The sequence below is a fragment of the Sardina pilchardus genome, chromosome 18, assembly GCF_963854185.1.
Source record: "Sardina pilchardus chromosome 18, fSarPil1.1, whole genome shotgun sequence".
NCBI classification, from domain to species: domain Eukaryota; kingdom Metazoa; phylum Chordata; class Actinopteri; order Clupeiformes; family Clupeidae; genus Sardina; species Sardina pilchardus.
This window is the reverse complement of record NC_085011.1, coordinates 25,227,204-25,255,169: the sequence shown is the minus strand read 5'-3', so window position 1 is coordinate 25,255,169 and position 27,966 is coordinate 25,227,204. Positions and strand designations below refer to the sequence as shown.

Sequence of the window (27,966 nt, the reverse complement as noted above, 5' to 3'; positions counted from 1 at the left end):
CGCCTAGCATGGTTTGTTTATTAGCCTGTTAGCTAGTTGGTTAGTTCGTAGACAATCACACTTACTGCCAGCTCTTGTGTGAGTAGGAGCACAACACAAGTTATCCCAACATAAAGGTAATTACCACTCGGTTTACATCGCTCTCTGTTATTACAAAAATATGTAAAGCCAGTTCAGCAAATTGCCGTTTTGATCAGTTGGAGATGAAGCGCCCAAACTGGTGACAAATGCTACTGTAGCTAGCTGCTAGTACTGTAGTTCGTTATCACCATGTTACAGACAAACTCAAAACAATTAAACTGATCCTAAAAAATAAAGTATGACCACTAGAAGCAATAGAGCTGACCTAAATGCATAACTACGGAAGGCATTTAACTAACTTCCCATCATTGGCCGAGATATATTTTTTCTAAAAGAAAATCCCATCCCCTCCCGCTAGCCTCTAGGAACGCAACCACTAGCTGCTAGATGGCGATGAGATTACTTTCCCTCCCTATGGTCAAAGCCATAGACTGTATATATATACAGTCTATGGTCAAAGCCGATGTGTTTACATTAGCAGATAGCTGGCTAACGTTACTGAACTTGTGTTTGTCAGTCTGCTCCAGATCATCTCCTAAAACAACTCCATAATATCAGGTCGTCATTGTTTCTGATTGTGTTGCGCTAACATTTTGTCTCCTGGTGGATTTTTAATATCTGTTAACATCATTCACTGATAGCTGCTAATGGTTTATGGAAGTTTTCGTAAAGTTCTGTACAGTGATTAATGCACTTTTTCTGTCTTTGATTGACAGGGCTGACCCCCAAAACGGACTAATCTGCCTGCCTTCGTGGAAGTATCACATCACATGCCTTTGTGACTACTAGACTATCTGTTCAAAAATAAAGTAAACTGTCAAGTAAATAATTATGTTGAATTGTATTTCTTTGTCCATTTTCTCAATGCTACCCATACTGGGTTTGGAAAACTTGGCTGTGGTAATTTTAACTAGGCCTAGCAGTTCTGTTGATTTAACCCAGTGGTTTGGGTTTAATCTATACCCAATATAGGGGAGAGCAGGGTCAATTGAAACACTTTTCAGTTTAACGTCTTTTTCAAAACAGGTGAAAGGGATACAAGTAATGTTGTCATATGATCAACAACTCACATGTGTCCTCTCTTAGTTACCAGTGTAATTTCATATACACCTTGAGTGATCACGTTGTTTTTTAACTTTGAACGTAAGTTGTCATTTGTTTCAATTGACCCGCCCAGTCGGGTCAATTGAAACACATGTGCGGGACGAATGAAACAGCATATTGTAAACAGAAACCATTCACTTTACTCTAGTTTTTATGAAACATACCTAACAACATACTTCTGTACTTGTCATGGCTAAAATTTCACCTGATTCTTCAAAATATAAGTAGGTCAAAAAATGTATTTTTCCATGTGCGTCAATGTCGAGATACGCGTTTCGATTAAACTCACATTTCTTCATTTTATACCATGCTGATGACTACATTTCCATCTAATTTACTTATTTCCCGTTGTAAGCCTTGTTGAGGGTTTCACAATTGATCTTCATCTTTTATTTTGAAACATTTTTTTTTTTTTTGCATTGATAGTTCGGGACGATTGAAACAACTGTTTCAATCGTCCCGACAGTGCTAACTAACACTTAAACATATTTTGCTTCTAAACCTCAAAATGCTGACATTTAACACTTTCAGACATGTTTAAGTAATGATTAATCTCTCGTATGGTCATGTGATCATTGCATGAAACAATAAACACGAGTTGTGATCACAAAATAATTACCGCACATAAGATTTTACTTGCCGGTGTCAAAAACAGGTTTGCGGGGATAACGTTGGAATTCGATGACGTCATGGCACGAGATTTCCCGTGGTTGGCAAGTCTTGTGTGTTGAACAAACTGACGACATATGACATTTCAGATGTGCATGGTTTTCGAGGAAATCCCTGTGTTACTTTCGTCCCGTGTTTCAATTGACCCGGCTCTCCCTGTGTGAATAATACTCAGCAATTATATAGTTATAACCCAGCAAATAGTTTATTTTGCCCAATCTATTGTGGCAATCTGACTAATGTTGTGTTGATATAACCCAGCGTTTTGGGTTAGAATCATACCCAACCTGCTGGGTTTAATTTTGTACCCACTGTGTTGGGTTAGTATAACTCAATGCGGTGTTGGTCCAATAGTTAACCAGCAGCTGGGTTAAGGTTGGGTTATATCTAACCCAACATTTTTTAGAGTGTATACATGTGGTAAGTTCATGCTTTGCATAGACAGACAGGCCTTGATTGCACCTTAGGGTTACGTGAGTTATGTTCATATAGACTGCACTCTGGCTATGGTCAGGCAGTTTTGCATGCGCACAAGTTGAACACTCGAACCAACCACCTCATAATACCCATTTTGTAATTAACATAATTTGCAGGTCAGGTTTGACCTACGTGACAGCCTTGAAAAGTACCATCCAGACAGCTATTCGGTTTAGTTTTCAGACCGTTTTGCATGCACACAAGTTGATGAACCATTAAAAGAAATATTTGAATGTGTGTTGGGCAACATTTCAATGATTTCACTGAAACCCAATTTCACTGATCGTACATGCAATGGGGGTTTTGACAGCTTTAGAAATTGATGTTAGAGAGCATATTTTTCACATAAATCGATACACAAAAGTTCTTAAATCATACCCAAATCATTAAAACATTCATATTTTGATTGATTATGATACACAGAGGTGTGCTGTACTGAAATAAACCCAATTTCACTGATCTTATATGCTGTGGGAATTGTGATCCACAAGACAGCTCTAGAAATTGACGATAGAGAGCATATTTTTCACATAAGTTGATGCACAAAAGTTCTTAAATCATAACCAAACCATTAAAACATCCATATTTTGATTGATTATGATACACAGAGGTGTGCTGTACTGAAATAAACCCAATTCCACTGATCTTACTGTATATGCTGTGGGAATTGTGATCCACAAGACAGCTCTAGAATTTGACTTAGAGAGCATATTTTTCACATAAGTTGATACACAAAAGTTTTCAAATCATAACCAAACCATTAAAACATCCATATTTTGATTGATTATGATACACAGAGGTGTGCTGTACTGAAATAAACCCAATTTCACTGATCTTACCTGCTGTAGGAATTTTGATCCACAAGACATCTTCAGAAACTGATGTTCAGAGAGCATATTTTCACATAAGTCGATACACAAAAGTTCTTAAATCATACCCAAACCATTAATACATCCATATTTTGATTGATTATGATACACAGAGGTGTGCTGTACTGAAATAAACCCAATTTCACTGATCTTATATGCTGTGGGAATTGTGATCCACAAGACATCTTCAGAAACTGATGTTCAGAGAGCATATTTTTCACATAAGTCGATACACAAAAGTTCTTAAATCATACCCAAACCATTAATACATCCATATTTTGATTGATTATGATACACAGAGGTGTGCTGTACTGAAATAAACCCAATTTCACTGATCTTATATGCTGTGGGAATTGTGATCCACAAGACAGCTTCAGAAACTGATGTTCAGAGAGCATTTTTCACATAAGTTGATACACAAAAGTTCTTAAATCGTACCCAAACCATTAATACATCCATATTTTGATTGATTATGACACACAGAGGTATGCTGTGCTGAAATAAACCCAATTTCACTGACCTTACCCGCCTTGGCAAGTTCGATGGTCTGGACATACTCAGAAACTACAATTCAGACACCCATATAAGTAGGTGTCACACTCATTGTTTCATGAAATGTTGACATGTGGCACATATTTTGATTCAGGGAGTGATAGCCAACTTGCTTGTCAAATTTGAGACCTCCAGTCGCTTGTGTGTTGACAGGAGGCGGAGCCAAAGATTGGAAAATCTAGATTTCGAGGGGGCGCTATAGAGTCTGTGAATATGTGAGGTGTGGTTTTACTTCGCTCATATATTTTATGTCATACATAAATGTCACAGGCCAAATTTAGTCTGTCTATGAGGTATGCAAGTTAGAAATTCTAACCCTAGGTATAGATGGTCATAATTTGCATAGGTCAGACAGGCCTTGATAGGATTACACCACTTAACTCAAGAATGTGCCAGCATGTGGCACATATTTTGATACAGGGGATGATAACAAACTAGTTTGTCAAATTTGAAAGTTCCAGCTGCTTGTGTGTTGACAGGAGGCGGAGCCAAATATAGGAAATATTGGATTTCTAGGGGGCGCTATAGAGTCTGTGAATATGTGATGTGTGATTTTACTACACACTCATATTTTGTGTCATATACGGATGTCATATGCCAAATTTAATCAGTATGGGGGTATATAAGTCACAAATGCTAATCCTATGTTTAGATGTCCTTGATTTGCATAGTTATACAGGCCTTGATAAGGTTATACCAGTTATTATATATATGATATATATATATATATATATCTAAAACCAACATGTGGCATACATATTCATAAGGGGGTGAAAACAAAATAGTTTGTGACATTTGAGACCTTTAGCTGCTTTTGTGTTGCCAGGAGGCAGGACAAAATAAGTCTAGAATGAAAGTCATATTGATGTAATTTTTTTGACATCAAACATTTATGTCAAAATTATATCATGAAATAGGTCTACAACAGGGGTCTCAAACTCGCGGCCCGCGGGCCAATTGCGGCCCGCGAGATGATATTTTGCGGCCCCCGGCCTGAAGTCGAAGCTTAATGTTAGTGCGGCCCGCGCATGCATCTGGGCATTTTATATTTTGTAACAATCGCGGGCTGGGCTCTATGGCTGCGCTACCATAGCTCAGGCTCGTGACAGCAACACGAATTAGCAATTGTTTACTTGCAACATGTTCCAGCCCGCAACTTTCTGTCAAAATAATAATGCCTAAGTCGCCCCTTGAGGGTATTTTTTATGCGATAAACTACACGGGTTAAAACAGACGGGAGGTACGGTGACAAGTCTCATTTGTAGCCTAGACTTCACCTGCTAGACATCAAGTGTTTCGATTCAAGCAACGTTTTCACGAACTAGCCCCCTCATTAAACTACACGCAGGAGACGTGCGGTTTGTAATGACGCGAAAGCGATGCATGCAGGACATTTTGCACAAACTGAAGCAGAAATACATCAAATGTTGAAACAAAAAATCACGTTTCATGAGGTCTTGGGTCTGTTATTCACATATCTGATTCTGAAGTATGTCTGCCTTTTGGAGATTATGATCGATCGTAATTGACAGTGATCTGGGTGCGTCTGTGAAGGTGCGTCTTTTGAGTGAACGACAGTGTTTTCTAGCGGCTACCATGCTTCGACCCTCTGCCCAACATAATGGAGGTGCCAGTGGTAATTGAGATGATAGTGTCCTGGACCCCGTACAGACAGCTGAAAAACTACAAAGTCACTTGACAGGCACTGATTTGACCAGGCTACTTCATTGTATACAAAAGCGTTGTGTTAGTAGCCTAGTAGGCGTAGCCATAGTTTACTGTTGTTACATTTTACTGTTTTGCTGTTAATTTCGTATGTAGGGGAAAGGACAAAAAAAGTAAAGTAAAACTGCTCAAATATGTTCAACATTCAGTATTTACTGAGAGGTGCATAATTCGAGGTAGTTGTCATCCAGACATCATATGCTGATTAGATAGGTAGGCTATATTTACACCTTCGTAAACCACAGACTTGGGGGGGGGGGGGGGGGGGGGGGGGTGGTGCAACCTATGCCCCCCCAGCACACGACGTCATTTCAACGTTGATATTTGGGCTAAATCCCGTCGGTCCGTCATGGCCCTGATTTCAACCAAAATTAGACGTAGAATAATGGTCTTGTTTTGGCCGGCCCATTTTGGTCTAAGGAAAGACGTCTTTAGCACGTCCTTTTTCAGACCACATATCAACTAATTAAATCCTGGTGTAAATTATCAGTTATAGTCTACCTAGGACTACATTATCGTTCCTGTCGACCATCTTTCCCCCCCGGGGATTGCCCAAATCCGCCGCGAACTCTACGGGCGCCCGGCGCCGCCATCTTGGCTGCCGTTAACTGCGTGTGTGACTTTTGTTTGTTTACTCATGGCAACAGTTGATATGGACGGACAACTCTGTTTTTAGCCTTCTCCCCTCTGAAAAAAAAATCAGAGGAAAAATTCAGATGGAAAAAAATCAGTCATTGAAATAATGAGTAATTAAAATTCTGATAAAAAAAAAAATCACATAAATGTTCACGTAAAGGAGACAGGAGTGAACTCTGCGCATGTACAAGAGGAACGGAGGCGGGAAGCCGTAGCCGAGCCCATTTCGAACTTTGTTTGAAACACACAGTCAGTTGAAGCCGTTGAAGAACAGCGTGAAGATGGAACCTGCTACTGAGGTAAGTGAGTTTATGCCTATGATTTAGGAAGTAGAAATGTAACATTTTGATCGAGAGTCAGTTTTGCCAAAACGAGACGAATGCTCTGAACACCATCAACAGTGCTATCAGAGATGATTAAAGCGGACAGCGGAGTAATCGAGGATCTGTATGTTACCATGCTAACTTAACCTGTCCTGGGCTAGTTTTACTTGAGTGGAGAAATTCTTCTGTGTTAATTCACTCTACCGCTGATAATGTAGTCGGACTTGAAACCCGTTTGTAATTGCTCTATGTAATTATCTCTATGAAAGGAAAGTATTTTCTGTCTGATCTATTCAACACAATTTAGGGCCGTTTGTGGTAACGTAGGAAGTTAGGAACCTGATTGCAACACGCATGATTTCGTGGACCTGCTTAGAACGTTCACAAAGGTAGCGCGAAAATTTGAATTTTTTTCGCGGCTAGATCTACCCGTCCCGAAGAGTCCTTTGTAACCATGGATATCTCTCCACCGTCCTGCTAGATACCAAGGGGGCAGGCATATTCCCGGAAGTAGAAACACGAAATGAGCTGGTGATCAACACTCTGCTAACTCCCTTGGACGGCCATAGATTTCAGATTTTTTTGCGATCCCATAACTTCATGTAGCATGTGCCCTTTGTCTCCCTTATAGCTTCTGTGTATTCTATATAGGGTATCGAAGGCAAAATTAATTCACTTCTTCCCCGTATATTACGTTGGTTTCCCGTAAAGAAGTATTTTAGCATGTCTGTTGTAGGGAAGCTAACGTTCGCCCGTAATGTTTGGATAAGAAGCTGAGTGAGCCTGCACGAAAACCATGACGGAGAGTCATTCGCAAGATCAGTGAAAATGCGTGTAGCCTACGGTAGCCTACTGTTTGATATGGTAAAGCATTACCTAGAGGCAAGTACACATAATAATAATATTAAAAAACGAACGTTAACAATTTCAGAGGTTTTCGATCTATCAGACGAGTTACAGCAGGCTAATGAGTTTGAGTCTGCGCAGTACGATGAACAGGAAACACATTTTTGTTTCAGCCCCCTCTCATTGAGAACGACGGAGTCTGTTTGTCCATTTCTTTTAGGTCTATGCTAGATACACTAGACTAGAGTAGACAAGCAGCGCGCTGTTATCCACTTCATTTTTGTTGTAGCATTTTGGTAGCAACAACTTGTACTTGTTGCCAACAGGACTATTTTAAATACCAGAATCGCTATTAGGCCCACTCTCCATTTATTGTTTATGGTTCATAGCAAGCAGTCATCATTACCAGACGTGGAGAACCTGTTGACCAGTTGTGCAGCATGTTAATAGTGTTATTGTTGTTGTTGTTATTATTATTATTATTATTATGAATAATAATGATAGTAATATCTATCTATTTATTGACTGTCATTTGGCACAGAGTAGTAACAGAGTGGTCAACATTGTCGAGGCTCAGATGCCCAGGTTGTGCAATATGTTGGTATTTTAAAGTGAAAGGTAGGGGAAACTAGTTGTCTGTTTATGTGATTGTATTGTAGCGCCGAAGCTATGTACCCCCTTGTTGGACTATCCCCTGTGGTCCCTTGTGTCCCCTGGTTTCCTGGTCTGTGTGTGTGTCTCCCTCTTCCTCCTGTGTTATAGACTGTGTCAATAAGTTCTGATGGGTTTGTGTTTAATGATTATTTTTGGAAATTGGTTATGTAAGAAGTGACACTTCCAGCGTGTTTTTACTAGACGCTGCTTTTGAGGTCTGGGATTCCTGTCATTTTTCTGTGTAACTGTTGCTTTTTCTAAAGCCTTTGCTCATTTGTCTTCTCAGCACATCAACTCTTAAGTGTGTCCCTGGAAGATCTACCATCAACTTCCAGAACTGCAACTGCTAGTACTGTCAGATGGTGAATGCTACTCAGGGTAAAAAAAAAAACTTTACGTAAAACCATTTTCATCTATTATTTCAAGTTCTGTCTCAAAATGTGTTTGAAGCCATTATTCTAAGCTAAAGTAACTGCTGGATGACTTTGAAGAATCTGAACAGTGTACGGTTCACTATGTACTGAATTTTATTATTTCTAAGTGTTGTAGCAAGCAAAGTTGTTTTATTCTAACTTTGCTTTTTTGTCTTTTTTTTTTGAAACAGCAAACACCATTGTTACACCACTTTGAAGGAGAGCCTGGTCATTTGGTCCCCTCAGCTTCTCCCTTTCTCAGTGATATGTTCATTGTGGCTGGGAGAATTGTGGGGCACTCTTTCCTTCATGGAGGACCCTGCTTGTCTGGACTCTGTGATGTGGTTGTCCATACTGCTTCGTGGGAGCCCAGACACGGCTACAGTAAACCTGGAGGACTGTGCAGACCTGGACATTAGAGAAACAGTCATTGTATGTTTACATAGAAAATACTAATGTTTGATGTTATGTTGTGTTTTTATTTTGTTTTGTTGTTTGTGTGTTGCCCCCAAAAGACTGTGGGTCTTTGATTTTATAATGATTTTAGAAAAACTGAGGAGTCAACTGGTGGACCCACTATTATGATTCTATAAACTTTTAACACACTGTCTAACCATTATGTATCTCTTTCATGCTCTCCATCTTCAAGCTGGAGGTGGAATCAAACCTATCAGCTGAAGAAATGGGAAGGGTACAGAACGTGGCCTCTTCCTGGGACCTCCCTCCGCTAACCACAACCAACAGGGCCCTTAATGCTGTGAGTGAAATACATTTATATTTCCCTATGCTTTAGTGTGCTATACATTTTCCTTTCCCCCCCGCATTTGGTAATTTAGTCAATCAGCAGACGCTTCTATCCAAAACAACCTAAAACTACACTTTGGAGGTGTGTTTTTTTTATGTCGGTCTGGTTTGACTTGATGTAGCCGTTTTAAGACGACTGCAGACGTGATTATTTCTGAGATTCTGATAAGTTTTCAACCATGACGTATGCACAATAAATTCCAGTTTTGAAAACATATCAGAATCTCAGAAATAATCACGTCGTGACGCCTTCTAAATGCGGCCGCGCTGTCAGCTGTTCATTCACGACAGCGGAAGAGAAAAGTACCTGTTAGCATGCGAAATTCGACATCCAAACGTAACGAGGAGACTCGCGCGAGCTAAACTGCTATTAATTTTGCTTAACATGCTGCGCAAATGTGTTCAAAACGGCTGCTGTACGGTCCTAAAATGTACACCGTACTGCTGCATTCAAGTTAACTCTGCTAACCTCTCACAACGTAGCCTACTTTATGGAGACTAAACTAAGTTATGCATTCGAGCTGTATCTCCCAGCGTTAGAATAGTGTCAACGAAGAGACTCTTGTGTGGGGGCGGATCTGTGGGGGAAATCAATGTGAATTGGAATTGTACATTGTAATTGATAACACCTGCGTGTTCAGGGCTGCCCGCGGTGAAGCCAGAGAGGGTTAGGAGACGCTAGCTAAGGCCGGGGATGTAGGAGTGAGGACTGATTGTCGCTTCCCAGTCAGGGGGTTTTCCTCGTAAGCTGCTGTGGAGGCAGCGTTGGATCGGGTAGGCTACTTCACCGGCCAGCGGGCCGGTCAGCACACAAGAGTCTCTTCGTTACACTATTCTAACGCTTAGAGATACGGCTCGAATGCATAACTTAGTTTAGTCTCCCTAATGTGGGCTACGTTGTGAGACGTTAGCAAAAGTTCACTTGAATGCCGCCGTTTTGAACACATTTGCGCCGCATGTTAAGCAGAATTAATAGCAGTTTAGCTCGCCGTATGTGGCAACAACAATCCTTCAACAATCGTTAATGTTTTGTTAAATGCACATGCAGAGGCAGTGGTTTCATTGGGGCAAAGAAAAAGCTGCGTGCGCGCAGCTCAATGAAAGTGATTCAATTGATAACATGATTTAAAAATAATTTCAATCGTACAACATAGAACATTATTTCGTGGCGGCCCGCCACATTTTACTCAATGTATGGGAAACACTGTTAATGAAAATGTTTCCTGTCATTTCAGCTGCGGTGAAAAATGGAGCAACAAGGCTGACCGTGACATCGGGAGAGCTGAGGCAGATCATCTTAAACATGATGCACCTGGACGGTCCGGTGGCGGAGACTTCAAGAATTAAATAAAATTACAATGAAATGGATAACGTTTGTTTGACTGTTTGTTTACGCCTAGCTTGCTATTGTAATGTAGGCCTATTAGATTATGTATTTATCATCTAGATGGTTAAGTTGGTAAATGAAAATGCTTAATGCACATTTTAAAAGCCTATAATAGGATAATATAGGCGTATTTTAACAGCAATAGTATGGGTAATGGTAAAGTTAGTAAGTGCTTAATGCACATTATTTAAAAGCCTATAATAGGATAATATAGGCTTATAAATTAATATATAACAGCAAAATTCTGGTTGAAAATAGGTCCATGGCAGCACCTAAACAAGACGTGGTTTCAACCAAATTTAAACGTTGAAAAGGCGTCTTTCCATAGACGTCTTTTCAACGACCATGAAAAGACGTCATCTAACCTTTCACTTTTAAACCAAACTGGGCCGTTGTTTCGACGACTTGACAAGACGTCTTTTCAACGACTTTTCAACGTGATTTTGCTGGGGGGGTGCGGCCCCCCAACCAGTTGATGTTGGTTACAGTGGCCCCCAGCTCATTTGAGTTTGAGACCCCTGGTCTACAATGAAAGTGACATTGACATCTTTTTTTTTTTTATCAATATGACATCAAAAATTATGCCAAAATGATGTCAAAAACTTAAAAACAACACAAATTCGTAACAAGTATTTTTATTTCTGTAGACAATCACAAAATATCACAATACAAAATTGAGCCTTCTGTGAAGGATTCAAGAAATTGTAACATACAGAGACATTGTTGTAAAATATGTAGAGAACTGGCATTATAGCGGCACAACTTTCCTGTGCAGAGGTGTATAGGATAAAGAAAGTATTTAGAAATAACTAAACAATAAGGAAGGGGGGGTCATTCTCTGTCAAATCAGACAAAATCCAGGAAAATAGTTGCTGTGCTTCAGATTTTGCTCAAGGTTTGTCTACCTTTAAATCAAATATTTGTACTCAATTTGATCATTTCCTACAGTAGGCCTAAATTTTTGCACAATTGATTTTGTATCCGTTTTACTCTCAGAAATTCCTTATTGTGGAGGCCATCTTTGGGCATGATAATTTCATGTATAAAGTGCCAATGATATACCATGTTTCATTCGTTGATAAATACACTTACTTGGTTCCATTGTATATCCATGTGTTTTCATTCTTGACTCTGAGGTAAAACAATGATTTTGACTGTATCTACGGTACAACATTGGCACTTTGTACACTAAATGCCCATACTCTGAGCTACGTTCACATAGCTGTTCACATAAGTACCTACTAGCTATTCTACATACCATTTTAATCCTATGAAAATTACCAAAAAACACACCCTTCCCTTGCTTAACCTTTAACATCTTCAAGCACATTACATATTGAAAATATTGGCATTAATAACACATAATATGTAAATATGTACAAAAAGACATTCATACCCTTAATGTTACTGATTTATGCACTTATCCCAAATCTAGGACCTTGCAGAAAACGAGCCTGCCGTAATAATATGAAGATATAGGATTTGAACAGAAATATTTCACAGGCCTTGGTTTTGGGAACCATTCTACTGTATATAGACATTATTTTAGCAAAACCTGAGATACTGATTTAACACAGAATGATCCAGGGTGTACAAAGTGCAGTGTGTGTACTGTAAGTGCAGTATGGCAAGTCTATGTAATGTAGTTTAAAGAGTTATGTGTGTTCGGGATGCGGATGGCTTGAGGAAAGAAACTCCTCCTCAGTCTGTTTTAGCCATGTGGAAACAGAGATGTATGCTTGGCCTCAGTGGTTTAAACAGTCCATGGTCAGGGTGTGAAATGTCTCTTGAAATATTCTGGGCCCTTGTTGCACTCTTCGGGTATAGATGTCCTGCAGGGTAGGGAGAGGTGCTCTGATGGTAGCTTTGGCAGTAAATGGCAAGTGTCTGTAAAAGAGAAAGAAAACATATATTACAATTTACCCGGTTCATGAATATAATTAATGCAAACTACTCCGCTTGTACATATGACAAACAAATTAGAGCATGCTCAATAACACACCCCATAGCCCTCACCATGGAACATAAAAAAAACATTCAAAACACAAAAATGTTGAGGGCAGCAGCTATGGCTACCAGACAACCTCAAGTAGTGCCATCCGGACAGACCGACCTTGCCCTGGACAGTTGATGGAGCCCACTACAAAAATCATAACAAACAGACACAACAAAGGAGAGGATAAACTAAACAGTTACAGACACAAATACATGAACACATCCCAGATAGCAATTTCCTTTGGGCCGGATCCGCATGAAAGCCTTTAGATCCGTATGTAGCGGACCTACGGTATCTGACTGTGGGCCAGATGTGGCCCACACACAATAAGCGGACCCGTATTGCAGATCCGTACAACACAGAATAAGCGAACCCGTGGCACACACAATAAACAGAACCATATTGCAGATCCGTACCACACACAAGAAGCGGACCCGTACCACACACAAGAGGCGGACCCGTATTGCAGATCCGTACAACACAGAATAAGAGGACCCGTGCCACACACACACAATAAAAGGACCCGTATTGCAGATCCATACCACACACAAGAAGCAGACCCGTACCACACACAAGAGGCAGACCCGTATTCATGGGTTTCATCAGGTCCCTTTGCACAGGTGTATCAATCACCATGCAGTCTGCATTGATAATCAAGGTGCTTCATTTTATACACCTGTGGAAAGGGACCTGATGAAACCCATGAATTGCAGATCCGTATACCACACACCAGAGCGGTAGATAAAACAGAGTGGCGACACTCCCATAGACCTCCGTAGGAAAAAATGGCAGTGCTTTTTCCAGGCTATTTCCTCGTTATGGGACTTTTGGAACTATTTACAGCCAATCTCTTGGTCAGTAGTTAATGAGTTAATTTATTACACCTTCCAGCATCTAGAAGTACATCCCACCCTCCTGGAATTCAGCCATTCAGCGCAGGTTTTTTGGAACTTTTGATCGCGTGGCGGCTACATCAAAGCGTGTCGCAACTCTCTCTGCTCTCTCTATGGCTCTGCCACACACAAGAAGCAGACCCGTACCACACACAATAAGCGGACCCGTATTGCAGATCCGTACCACACACAAGAAGCGGACCTGTACAGGTTCGCTTACTGTGTGTGGTACGGATCTGCAATACAGTTCCGCCTCTTATGTGTGGTACGGGTCCGCTTATAGGGCTCGGGATCATGACGTGAAAACTTTGCGGGCACAGCACAGCTAATACTATATTTCTGCTTCTTGTCTTCTGCATCTGAATGAATGGACATCACGTTCAGTGCGCTACCAACATGGCGGCAATATTCCTGGAATGCAAGTCGTGTGCCCGAGCCCTATTGTGTGTGGTACGGATCTGCAATGCGGTTCCGCCTCTTATGTGTGGTACGGGTCCGCTTCTTGTGTGTGGTACGGATCTGCAATGCAGTTCCCATATCACATATGACTTTAAGCAGACATTCACAACATCCCCAACTGGTCACCACTATAAAAAACTTTGCAGAAGAATTAAGGATGCTTATCACAATTTTATGACTTTATAAACCTCATGGTTTAGATATAAAATATAACCTAGACATTCTCTGATAACTTTAATTATATTTTGTGTAGGCCTACTTTGTTTGCTTGTTTGTTTGCTTTGTTTGCTTCCCAGCATGCATTGCAAATATTAGTTTTGAATTTTGAAACAAACAATGTGGTTGGGACATTTTAGCTTATAGGCTAACCTACTCCACTGATGTTTTGAACAACAACATTACCAGATATGACCATTGACTTAGTAATTGATTAGGGGGGAAATACACCGTAGTCGTGAAAGTATTAGACCTAACCGTGTATAAATATCCAGCTAACTTAACCAATTATTATTCTTCTGGACGTGATCATCAATCTCCAAGCCGCATTCACAGGTAAGATAAATAAGTGTGTGACATGAAATACTAGACGGAATTGCAAATCATTACTGCATACCAGTTACTGCTTAACAATGTTTCACTCACATACACAGTCTCCTAACATACCAGTTACTGCTTAACAGCTGTTTCACTCACATACACAGTCTCCTAACGCCACACACTTCGTGACAGATTGACTTCGGTACTCTACATCGCTCAAATGCTAAACGGTGAACAGGTAGTTGGGTGAAATTCGATTTTTCCTCTTTTTACGTCGCAGTAACAAAATACGTTTTTTAAAATGCTCTGAATCATCGCCGGGACGTTATCTTGTTTGTTGGGAGCAGTCTTAGCCCTTATTGCCACCAGATCAGTTAAACGGATCCAAAACAATTTTGGACCGATGTGCGTTTGGATGCCGGATCAGGTCCACTATTCAGATCCATGCCGGATGTCGTGGTAGGTGTGTTTTGCTATCTGGGACGGACCTGGACGAGTGCAAGTTCATATCTGCCGCAAATCCGTCAAACAGATTCAAAACAATTTTGGACCGATGTGCGTTTGGACGCCGGATCAGGTCCATTATAAAGATCCGTGCCGAATGTTGTGGTACATGTGGCCCAGTTCCGTCCCAGTGCAGTTTTGCTATCTGGGATATTATAATGTGTGTGCGAGTCTAGAGCATGCACAAGTCCACGGATGTCTGAGGTGAACATTTGTATTTTTAATACCTATTTATATTATGAGAAATGAGGTGATGTTTTAGCAATGATGAGTGCACTAGTATGTTGTTAGGTATGTTTCATGAAAACTAAGTCAGTGGTTTCTTTTTAAAATGCTGTTTAGCCTAATTCGCAGGCATAGGCTATGTGACACATTCAAAGTAAAAAATAAAACAAAAAACACATTTTAAGTAGCCTAAATCATATATTTTGGAATGCCTGCAGAGAATAGATGTGATTTAAGCTATAATAAGCTATATTCCACCCTTGTGTGTGCTTGTTAACACCATCTGCCAGTGGGCCGTGACCGTTTGCGTTGACGGATACTTTCGAACACGTGTAGTTTTTAGGGTGTAACATGGGGACAGATCAATTTAAGTAGCCTAAATCATATATTTTTGGAATGCCTGCAGAGAATAGATGTGATTTAAGCTATAATAAGCTATATTCCACCCTTGTGTGTGCTTGTTAACACCATCTGCCAGTGGTCCATGACCGTTTGCATTGACGGATACTTTAGAACACAGGTAGTTTTTAGGGTGTACAGATCAATTTAAGTAGCTTAAATCATATATTTTTGGAATGCCTGTAGAGTGTAGATGTGATTTAATCTATAATAAGTTATATTCCACCTTTCTGTGTGCTTGTTAACACCATCTGCCAGTGGGCCGTGACCATTTGCATTGACGGATACTTTTGAATACTGGTAGTTTTTAGGGTGTAACATTTAGTTAAGGGAATAACGTAGTTTAATATGAAAAAATGGTGAAGTGTTCCTTTAAGGTATACTAAGTTATATTCCACCCTTCTGTGTGCTTGATAACAACATTTGTCAGGAGGGCGTTGACGTTTGTATTGCTATACTTTTGAATAAAATTGAAAAGCGAACCTTCAAGTTCTGGCAGCATTTGAGGACCCCACATCATTATTACTTCAAAGCCATGGAGAGCCAGGAATTCAAAACGGAGAGGAGTCCCCTCATCCAGTTGGTGCTAAGACTCCAGCGGGAAGCAAGTGGCGGAACCGGTGCTACTGGTCAGCATCAGGACACTGGCATCCCTCTTGGGGGAATAGGTACCAAACAAATAATCAACATTCACCTACTGGACAGAAACAACAGAAAAACAAAGCAAACTACAAAATGATTTGACCCTTAACAGAGAATACCAATTAGCAAAATACTTAACAATAGTAAGAGACACCAACTTAAGACCCCCCCCCCCCCATCAGTGCTCCACTGATTTACAGCTACAGTATAAAGTAGCTTTTGCATGTTGCAATATTGTGCATGTCTTTACATGAATCAAATTTCAAATGCAATATGAAACATATCAAATAAACACATTAGGTGGCTGTATATAAATACCAGACACCCTTCAGTTAGGCCAGGGCCAGGGGTGTGTGGAGATAATGAAAAATCTGTAGATGACTGAGTAGGAGAGGCGCAAACGCACACCAAAGTCGAGGTGCAGGCGTCTAGGTTTAAAGCTTATAGAGAGAGAGAGGGATAGAGAGAGAGAGAGAGAGATGCCGCACACTCCGAGTTATAAGTCAGTTGAGTAATCAGTCATATGTCTATTCTGTGCATGCACATGCGCAGAAATGTGGGACGATTTTCATAAAATGTGTGGAAACTATGGCAAATACAGAATTTGGTTCTTGGAGTGGGATTGTATGCAGACTAACAATAGAGTTTTATTGGTGCCTGATACATTCCCATGTTGGATATTTGAATTTAACTGTCCATTTAAGAGCTTGTGAATGCACACCCATAGGGACATCAGCTTTTTGTATTTGCTATTCCAAATACTACCAGAAACACAGACACAATGTGACTGGCTGCATACCCTTGGTCCCTCTGCCGCAAATCACACACTAACAATATATTTGGAGGCATCTCTTGACAAGTGACTGCCTCACTGCAATAACATAAAACGTGTAATTTAATTGTGATGCCTGCAGGCATACATGCCATTCCAAGATTTGCACTCTGCATGCTCAAAATAAAGACGTCAGATTTGAAATCACATGCTCAAGAGAAACCAACATCAACAGAATACCCATAAACACACCACATCATCCCACAACAGAAGCATATGGTTCTTATAATTGGATACTAACCATAACTTTGTATACATACACATGGGAGTTATTTTAGTGGGGCACTCTCGTCTTGTTTTCCGACAAAATGCTTACTACTGATCTTTATTCCAGCAGCAGAATAGGGGTTTAATGGAATGATTTTTGTAGGGCATAATAAGACACATTCATATCTGCTGGGGGCCTACCTAAAAAGCAGTTGGTTGATAATAAAGCAAAAACCTATAAGTAAATGAATGTCTAAATAATAAACATTCTGTGTTCTAAATAAAACCATAAAGGCTATACTCACCTCATTCTGTGAAAGAGCTTACTGACAAGAGACTGCCTCTCAGTGGTGATCAAAGGACAGTGCAGCTTGTGTCTTTTCCCGGGACTAACATCTGCTGCAGCATGGTAAAAGGCGTGCTTGGTTAATTAGGGGGTAAGCCTTCTTAACACTAAGAGAAACAAACGTTACATATTTTCAAATTGTGAAAAGATTAAAAAGTGAGTTAAAAATGAAAAATCTCACTCACCAAATGAAACTGATTGTAAGTATTGAATTCATGACACAGGACATTAAAGTAGTACTTATGTCAATGTGTGTGTGTGTGTGTGTGTGTGTGTGTGTGTGTGTGTGTGTGTGTGTGTGTGTGTGTGTGTTTCAAAATGCTCCCCATATTAATATGTTGCATATGTTGTAGTCCAGAGACATGAATGACCTCACAGCTCTTTGAGCAGGGTGTCGCCCCGTTTGCAGTGTGAGCTCAAGCTTTACCATGCTGACCTCTGGCAGCAACAGCAGCGGAGCCGTCAGTCACACGCAGGGCAGTGGCCGCGTTAGGTCACTTCTCACCCCCTGCTCAAAGGAGATGGACAGTGTTGGACTGAGCACTACACCGAGTCAGATCAACCGGCACCTAGGTGTCAGGGGTGGATTTACCCACCAGGGCTTGAATGCCTGCCAAGCACTGACTGGAGGTTGTGGCCTGCCATAGCTGTTGTCGCTGCAAGGACTTCAAAGACTTGCAGTCGGGCCAGTGAGGAAAAGGCTGAGCTCTGTCCTCCTTTGACTGACCGAATTTTTTTTTTACAGGATGGTAGGGGAAGATTCATGAATATTCATTAGGGAACGTGTCTTTGATTGGCCAGTCAGCTCTAAAATTCTAGGTGTAGTCTGCTCAAAGTAAAGTTCAGTTATGGTGAATGTAAACACGCTACAGCCACCGGCAGTTGTTATTCGGTCGAAATCATTTAAGTACTGAACATTGAAACACTATTGCCACCATTTATGTAGCCAGCTGCTGGTTCTTCTGCTGGTAGCACTATCTTCATACCACTATCAACAACAGTTAGCTGCTACGACTTCTCCGATCCCTCGGATAACGGTTTTTTCGCTGATGGAGAGTGCTGAAACGGCGGTGACTGAGGGCTCACTGTAAGTATGCTTTATTTATGCATTTAGCTCAGCTGCTACCTTGTATATCCATTGAAAACGTACTCCATAACACAAGTTACCTACTTATTTAGGTTTATTTGCTGATATAGGTGCTGTGTCCACCAAACGCAATATTTCTTTTAGCAGCAACGTCTAGCTTGCGCAAGCTAATTTAGCTCGCGCAAGCTAATTTAGCTCACTAGACAGGGCTAAATCAGAGAGGATTAAAGCGGAGGATCTTTGGCTAAATCTTGTCCAACTTTTTAATCAAAGCTACATTTTTAATCAAAGCTAAACTCAAAACTGAGTTAAAATTAAGCGAATTTGATTTGGTTGAACGCTAACTTTATGTTTGCCTGTGAACAACAAGATGGTTTGCGTCAGCTAGCTTGTTGGCTAACGATAACTTTACGCTGTCATGAAAACTAGTTTGTGTTAACGTTAATGAAAGATTAGATTTTGGACTCGGGAGTCTTTCAGAAGACTTGGATGTGTTTACATCTCATTTCGTTCTTGGAAGGAGGCTGATATCACATTGTTTACCTGTCCTGGATAAGATAACGTTATTTTAAATTATGAACGACAAAGTTCTGGCAGCTAATGCAAGCTATGCCCCATGTCACGCACATGCTCAGACATATTTGAGACTTTTTGAACTCCTAGATGGCAGCAAGAAATACCCTCGGGATTCGTGCCCTTACCTTACGTACAGGTTAGCGAGAAACCGGCCTACTATTCAATCTAATACGTCTCGTTTTCAGGCGACTTTCTCTAGTAGAGATTACTCGTTAACTTTCATAAAATATAAGGGCACAAATACCGAAGCCATTTGTTTTATGAAGAAATACTGCCGTCAATGAGGTCATGTAATGCTGAAAGTTGCTGACTAGTTGACTTGATGCATATCTTCGCTTTGCTTTGCAAAAATGCAGACCAGACTCTTTTTAAAGTTTAGAATAAATGGGAAGAGGAGCTAAATTGATCAATACCATATTCTCTGGATCCCAATATAATGCTGTTCTTATGATGACACAACATCGCTTTGCTACAGTGCATCACAAATTCCTTTCACACTTAGCACATCCTGGCTCAGGACCAATTCAATTCACATGCCTCGTCCCTCGTCCCTCGGAGTAAATTCCAGTGTTGTGTGTGTGTGCAGCCAACGGAGGCGTATACAGTCATCATTAAATCTCTTAATGGGGTGTCATACTGGTAATGATAAATATTTGGCTTTTTTCCCTGATGATAAATGTTATGCATATTTATGTGTATGTATTACAGGTCATTCACAAGTGGGTCCAGTCTGGTTTGGGGGTCTACCCTTTCTCATCATGTCCTGCTACCCAATAAAGTAAGCTATACAGTTTTATATTTGATTTATTTGACTTTTGGTCCACACATTAGTCATATAAGATAACCATATGCCTTTGTACCTGGTGTTACCAGTTCAGGATGAATTGAAGGTAAATGTCAACATACATAAATGCCTTTCTCTGCTGTAATAAAATCCACCTTCTACCTCAAAAGCTCTCTAATGATAAACATATTTTTTTATTTCAGAAGGGAAATAACTAAAGGCCTCTGCAGCTGCTTTTACAGGTAAGGATGAATTGCAGATATATTTCAATATTTTTTGCTTTGATAAATTCCTAATTTCCAGTACCTACAAAGCTCTATAATCAGCATCTAAAGGCCTGGACACACCAACCCAACCGGCCGACCGTCGGCAAAAAAGCAGTTGGACTATCAGTCGGGCTCTCGTCTCCCCTGGTCGGTCAAAAAAGTGCCACTGCACACACCGAAGCGATGCCGACACCGATTGTACGTTCTGCGCGTGCGTGAACTCTGCTACCTAGATGTTTCAAAGGGTAGACTCAACCAATCAGATTGGTAATTAAGGCCGACGGACACTGGCCGACTCTACATGTCAGGTCGGCCAAAACTGGCCAAAATTAGCCCGAAGACTACACGGTGCACATAACGGTGCGGTCACACGCTTACGTCCGCCAACGTATGCATCATTTTCATCAACAGCAGCATATTTCCATAAACGCGTACTGATTGGTTTGTCAGTGTTTGAAAATTTGCATAAACTGCATTTCATTGGCTAGTGCTTACGCGATCCGTCAAAAGTTGAACATTTCTCAACTTTTTAACGGAGGCAACATATCCCAGGCAACGCATCGGACCCACAATTCAGTGCGGCTTAAAATGAATGGGAAAACAACGGACGAACGTTGGCGGACGCAAGCGTGTGACCGCACCGTTACTGAAGCATTCTGTTTGCAGAGCATCTGCTGCAACACTGTAATCAATGGAACTCTTTACACTAGAAAAAAAATAGACTAGTCTTCTAAAACTATTGTCACGCTCTGCGAACAGAGTGCTTCACTTGCGGACCCAGTGTAGCTGTCTTGTTACAGGTGGTGGATTGTGTCACCAGTACAGCAGCCTGCTGGTGGCAGTACCTTGATATTCATGTTGCTGACATTCAGTTAAAGTAGGTAGTTATGTACTTAATGTGCTTCCAAAACGTAACTCATTTTGTTATGCTTGTATGATTACAGATGCTGTGAGAGTCATGCCCTGTGCAGCGGCTTCTGATTCAGTACAGCAGTTCAATCAGCCCAGCAAACAGGAAAAACAGTTAAATGTGTTTTAACTGTCAGCATCCCTACCCAAAAAGATCAGGCTACTGTTATTTCCAACTAAGAAAAAAAATGGTCTGGTTTGAAGATTATCTGTGTTTTGAAGCATGTCCTAAATATTAATTAATAATAAAAATGTTTGACACTATTTATGGTTGCATTTCATTTTACTTTTATTAGGCCTATCTGCTCAATGTATTTATTATGTATTTGTCTATAAATGTACTTATTTCATTGAGCATTGAGGTGCCGGTGACAATGTCTTCTATTGTTTAGGAATTGCATGAAGGAGTTAAAGTTTGTAACTGATTGATAACTTGTAGGCTGTAGTGTAGCAGAGTTGATTTCATGTACTGTAAACCCCATATTTTAATGCTTACTGTTTCACAAAATGAAGGTATTTGGCTGTAAAACCACAAGGCGCTTCACATGATAGATTTTGACTTAATCATTTCTTGAATTGAATGTATGAATTCATTTTAATTGGTTGATACAAAACGTATTTTGTGTAGCCTAGTGCAGGTAAACTATGTTTACTTGTGTTTAGCTTCCACTACAGCCTTGCTTAATCTATAAACAAATTCCATAGGTTTTTTTTTAATTTAGCTATTAGTTTCCCTGAGTCAGGCTTTTTTCCTATAACATGAGCGACGTCTATTGGTGACATTCTGCTAGTCGTAGGGAAATGTTAGGGTAAGTTCTTACACACGTCTGCAGCAGCCTGTTTGAAGTAATAATATGCTTGTATGCATAGGCTACCTTCACACTGGAGGCATCTCATTTCATATAATAGACCATTTTGTTTGGTTTATTTTGGTTTAGCTTTACAGTGTAATAGTTCACCACTGTTAGCTGGACGCAAACTAGCTCTCAAAACAAAAGTGCGTGTCTGAGGAGAAATTCAACGCTTCATCTAACACAACGCAAGAGAGGGTAAGCACCGCTACGTATATGCTCCAAAAACACTGACGGCAATCATCAAATCCATTAACCAAGCCAGAAAACAACACTGAATTGTCCGTTGTCACGTAGAAGGTGATGTGTCACATCCATCAAGGAGGATAAAAAAATAAATAATTAAGTGTCAGTTGTCATGTGGGAGTTTGCTTTAAATACACCAACGATAGTCTACTCTAGTTCTAGACTGTAAATAAAAAAACACAGCGATCTGACGTTTCAGTTTGGGGTTACCATGGTTTCTCAGAACGTTAGAGCATTCTTCAGAACGTTAGCGCATTCACCGGCAGTTCCCTAATGAATATTCATGAATCTTCCCCTACCATCCTGTAAAAAAAAAATTCGCGTGTGTGGAGATAATGAAAAATCTGTAGATGACTGAGTAGGAGAGGCGCAAACGCACACCAAAGTCGAGGTGCAGGCGTCTAGGTTTAAAGCTTATAGAGAGAGAGAGGGATAGAGAGAGAGAGAGAGAGATGCCGCACACTCCGAGTTATAAGTCAGTTGAGTAATCAGTCATATGTCTATTCTGTGCATGCACATGCGCAGAAATGTGGGACGATTTTCATAAAATGTGTGGAAACTATGGCAAATACAGAATTTGGTTCTTGGAGTGGGATTGTATGCAGACTAACAATAGAGTTTTATTGGTGCCTGATACATTCCCATGTTGGATATTTGAATTTAACTGTCCATTTAAGAGCTTGTGAATGCACACCCATAGGGACATCAGCTTTTTGTATTTGCTATTCCAAATACTACCAGAAACACAGACACAATGTGACTGGCTGCATACCCTTGGTCCCTCTGCCGCAAATCACACACTAACAATATATTTGGAGGCATCTCTTGACAAGTGACTGCCTCACTGCAATAACATAAAACGTGTAATTTAATTGTGATGCCTGCAGGCATACATGCCATTCCAAGATTTGCACTCTGCATGCTCAAAATAAAGACGTCAGATTTGAAATCACATGCTCAAGAGAAACCAACATCAACAGAATACCCATAAACACACCACATCATCCCACAACAGAAGCATATGGTTCTTATAATTGGATACTAACCATAACTTTGTATACATACACATGGGAGTTATTTTAGTGGGGCACTCTCGTCTTGTTTTCCGACAAAATGCTTACTACTGATCTTTATTCCAGCAGCAGAATAGGGGTTTAATGGAATGATTTTTGTAGGGCATAATAAGACACATTCATATCTGCTGGGGGCCTACCTAAAAAGCAGTTGGTTGATAATAAAGCAAAAACCTATAAGTAAATGAATGTCTAAATAATAAACATTCTGTGTTCTAAATAAAACCATAAAGGCTATACTCACCTCATTCTGTGAAAGAGCTTACTGACAAGAGACTGCCTCTCAGTGGTGATCAAAGGACAGTGCAGCTTGTGTCTTTTCCCGGGACTAACATCTGCTGCAGCATGGTAAAAGGCGTGCTTGGTTAATTAGGGGGTAAGCCTTCTTAACACTAAGAGAAACAAACGTTACATATTTTCAAATTGTGAAAAGATTAAAAAGTGAGTTAAAAATGAAAAATCTCACTCACCAAATGAAACTGATTGTAAGTATTGAATTCATGACACAGGACATTAAAGTAGTACTTATGTCAATGTGTGTGTGTGTGTGTGTGTGTGTGTGTGTGTGTGTGTGTGTGTGTGTGTGTGTGTGTGTGTGTTTCAAAATGCTCCCCATATTAATATGTTGCATATGTTGTAGTCCAGAGACATGAATGACCTCACAGCTCTTTGAGCAGGGTGTCGCCCCGTTTGCAGTGTGAGCTCAAGCTTTACCATGCTGACCTCTGGCAGCAACAGCAGCGGAGCCGTCAGTCACACGCAGGGCAGTGGCCGCGTTAGGTCACTTCTCACCCCCTGCTCAAAGGAGATGGACAGTGTTGGACTGAGCACTACACCGAGTCAGATCAACCGGCACCTAGGTGTCAGGGGTGGATTTACCCACCAGGGCTTGAATGCCTGCCAAGCACTGACTGGAGGTTGTGGCCTGCCATAGCTGTTGTCGCTGCAAGGACTTCAAAGACTTGCAGTCGGGCCAGTGAGGAAAAGGCTGAGCTCTGTCCTCCTTTGACTGACTTTTGTTGTCTCCAGCAATAAAACACCTACCAAACACAGCCTTCATTATGGGGCAATTACTGTGTCCACCTTCACACCTGACCTGCGTGAAATGAGCCTCTGAGCGGCTTCTGTTCTTTCAGGTGGGGATTTCATTGAGCTCTGCTTGGCCACCGCATGCACCAGTCTCAGGCACAACTGCACTGTGTTCATGTTCGGCCTGGTATTCAAGGGAATGGACATTTGAAGGCAACAGTTACAAAAATAGAAGAAGAAAAAAAGGAAACACCTTTAATGAGTCAGAGCGTATTCACTTTCACAGTCTGACAGATTAGTCTGTAATGTGGGGGGAGTTGCAAAACCACCTCAGTGTGTAGGTAATAAAACTTTAATGGGTCAGTACTTCCATGCAGACTAAGGAAGTAGCCTATATGGCTGACTAGGGGGCTACATTTGAGTTCTTGCGTGGTATCAAGGGACCTATTTTAAATGAGTTAAACTGAAAGGCTTTTGTTTTGACAAGGTAACTGCAACCGTTCTTGAAGTAGGTAATTGTTTTCTCATTAACTTCAAGGATGTAAGGCACAGGTCATTCTTAGGCCAATTTAGACTCATCACAAATAAAAATAAATAGTCTGCTTTACAGAGAACAGACCCCACCTCATCACCTCTTATATTAAATGACACTGTATACAGTATGCTTCTGTTTTCTCTCTGTAAACGGAACTTAAAGGTGGCATAGAATGGAAATAATCTTTGTCTTGGTTTTTGATGAATTAGGAGAGGTTGTGCATAACCAAAGCGCTATCATGAACATGAGCCATGGCTTCATATGAAAATCTTGAACTTAGAAATAGCCACTAAAATGTCAAATATCGCAAAGCCATTGAAGTTCAATTGGGGTTGCCAAAGAGGGCGCCATTTACTCAAAAGGACAATTTCAATACCCAGCCTAAATATCAGGTTTTAATTGGGCTTGTAAAATTGCAATTGAGTTTATTTTCTATACATCAAAGTTGAATATATACTATTTAAACATCAGAGATCACAGTACAATACTCAGTTCATCCATTCTATGTCCTCTTTAAACACCTTCCTACAAGTATCCACATATCAGCCTCCTAGATAGACAAGCCTGAGGGAGTGGTAAAGATATGTGTCAAACTGTCCAGTATCAATTTGTCTGACACTCATCACCGTGTAGTCACTGGTCTAGGTGTGACTTTTCACATCCATGAGAGTTATTTTTTTCTCTAAATAAGTAAAAGCTGTGATATTTTTGAAACAAGAGAGACCTTGGAGAGATACAAAAGAGAAAGATGATGGCTGGTAAATGACACAGAAAACCAAGCCAACAGGAAATATCAAACTGAAGGATAATGACTCCCTCTCCAGGTGGGTGTTGGATCTGCATGAAAATGTAATTCTGAGTGATAAATAATATACAACATGTGTTTAACTATTGGCTTAAACAAGTCATGCAATCTTTCAAACGGTACTATGATGACATGCCTGAATCGGTTAATAAACATGTGCCAGCCAAGCGGAAGAGTGCTCTGACATGTTGAAATGACATGCCTGTAATTGCACTGCACCTACTCTGATATTCCCAATATGAGGCTACTTACCCATAGGCAAACGACTGCTCATATACGTGGCAAAGAACTGAAATTGAATAAACGCAATCAGAGGAATTCTATAAATGTTATATGAATTCAGTAACATACACATTAATGCAATTCGAATGATCTGATTTAGATTCAGTTTTACAATGCAATTATTCACTTTTTTTTTCATTTTGAGAATTAATTATTCATATGAAGTTTTTAGTGAAACAAATATTATTCAATGTCACAGTCATTGGAGTGACAAACACATTTAAATACTTCCCTTTAGATAATGTTCCTAAATTGAACAGGAGGGAGAGGAGATGAATAAAGAAGCAAAGCAAAAATGCAGGAAGGAGTAACTGGATGCTGAGGCTTGAAGCGAAAAGAGTGTGACATAATGGCAGATGGAATTGAAAAAGCAACGCAGACAGCTTTATGAGACACTGTGAGATGAAACAGACACAGACGGGCTGAGAAGCATCCCGAGGCATGGGAGGATGAGAGGAGGTGAAAGGGAATTAAGACGGCATCTCAGGAGGCTATGGGAGCCATACTGCCAGGAGGATGCAGGAAATGAAGAGAGAGGGGGGTGGGGGATGACCAGAGAGACAGTAAAGACAGCAGACAGGTTTTTAGTGGGTGGGAAATCCTTTACCTCAGTTTATAAACTCTACACATGGATTTGTACATTGCCTGTTTTCAACCGCCTTTAGATTTGTGATCTGTTCTCCAATTGTAATAGTAAATTTTTATGAAATAACATGACGTGTGAAATAGATTTACACACCCACTACTAAGAGCTGATGGACAACTTAAGTCAAGTCAAGTGGGTCTGCTTTAGAATTTTGTAGACACATAATAGTCTACAAATCTATTTCCAAGATTCCCTTCTCTTAAAAAGATTCAGAAGAGTCCAGTTGAGCTTGCATTTTTGATTCCTTGATGCATCACTTAATGAAAAGAAAAAAAAAAGGATAATTTACATTTGTAGGACTGGGTAGATTGTTGGATGAAATGAGACTGTGACATTATAATGATTGGTTTGACTTTCTTGACAAATATAGCTAATATTAATAGAGCAGGCCTGGCCTATTTAAGTCCATCCTATGTAGTGAATGTAGGCCAATTTTACACATTTTAAAACATAACAGAGGGAATGACTGAGCACTCTTAAAAATGTATATACCATTAGTCTGACAGATCCATCCAAACCAGGTAGGCTACTGTATATGTGTGCCAGTGCTGCCTGACAAGGCCTGCAACTAAACTGAACTGCTTTATTAGTAGTCAATTGTAGTGTAATGTTTAGCTGCCAAACACATTACCCTCACTGTAAAGTAGACTGATGTGTGCTCTAGGGGGGCAAACCCGTTGTAGTCTGAGTTCACAATCAATAAACTTTTCAGGACATCACAGAAACATTCTATTAAAGTTTCAGTGAAACTCTTTGTGCACCCTACTCATCACATGTTCACTGTGACCATCATTTTTAAGTAGGCCCCATAATACTAAAATTATACTCACCCTGACAGGATGTTATGTGGCCCATGTCTCGTAGGCTTTATATTGAATTTGATCATATTCTTTGGAGAAACAATTTCCACTGATGCAGATAGTCCAAATAAAATCCAAACTCCATATGAAATGCAAATGTATATAATTTACTAGATACACCCAACACAAGGAAGATTATGCAAAAAAAAACAAAAAAACCCCCTAAAATCTTCAAGTAACTATTCATATAATTTAACACAATTTCACGTGCTTTTAACGAGGGCTTTGGTTCACGACCTCGTATTTACAATACGTAATTCAGGACCCCATGTTCACAGTATGGGGTTTCCTCCAATCGAAACTCGTAATCTTTATGAATGATCCAATCATATACGTTTTTGTTGAACATTCGCTTAACATTCTAAAAGGCCATTGGATAGTGCGCGCGTTGCCTCAATGTGACGGAAATGGCAGTGAAGGGGTGAGGGAGGGGAGAA

At 40.3% G+C, this 27,966-nt stretch overlaps 3 long non-coding RNA genes across 3 annotated transcripts; 2 read left to right on the top strand and 1 right to left on the bottom strand.

Annotated features, from left to right (window-relative positions):
• Positions 1 to 5,954: 5,954 nt before the first annotated feature.
• LOC134064193 (uncharacterized) lies at positions 5,955 to 10,524 on the top strand. The gene is made up of 5 exons (XR_009936257.1): positions 5,955 to 6,412; positions 8,223 to 8,314; positions 8,541 to 8,781; positions 8,999 to 9,106; positions 10,389 to 10,524. It is a non-coding gene; the product is annotated as an uncharacterized LOC134064193 (long non-coding RNA).
• Positions 10,525 to 11,233: 709 nt separating this feature from the next.
• On the bottom strand, positions 11,234 to 16,241 carry LOC134063997 (uncharacterized). Its single transcript, XR_009936229.1, has 3 exons — positions 16,037 to 16,241; positions 12,625 to 12,680; positions 11,234 to 12,427 (listed from the first exon to the last, which is right to left on the bottom strand). It is a non-coding gene; the product is annotated as an uncharacterized LOC134063997 (long non-coding RNA).
• A 2,093-nt stretch (positions 16,242 to 18,334) lies between these two features.
• Positions 18,335 to 21,455, top strand: LOC134064104 (uncharacterized). The gene is made up of 4 exons (XR_009936247.1): positions 18,335 to 18,667; positions 19,952 to 20,021; positions 20,231 to 20,269; positions 21,238 to 21,455. It is a non-coding gene; the product is annotated as an uncharacterized LOC134064104 (long non-coding RNA).
• The last annotated feature ends 6,511 nt before the right edge of the window (positions 21,456 to 27,966 follow it).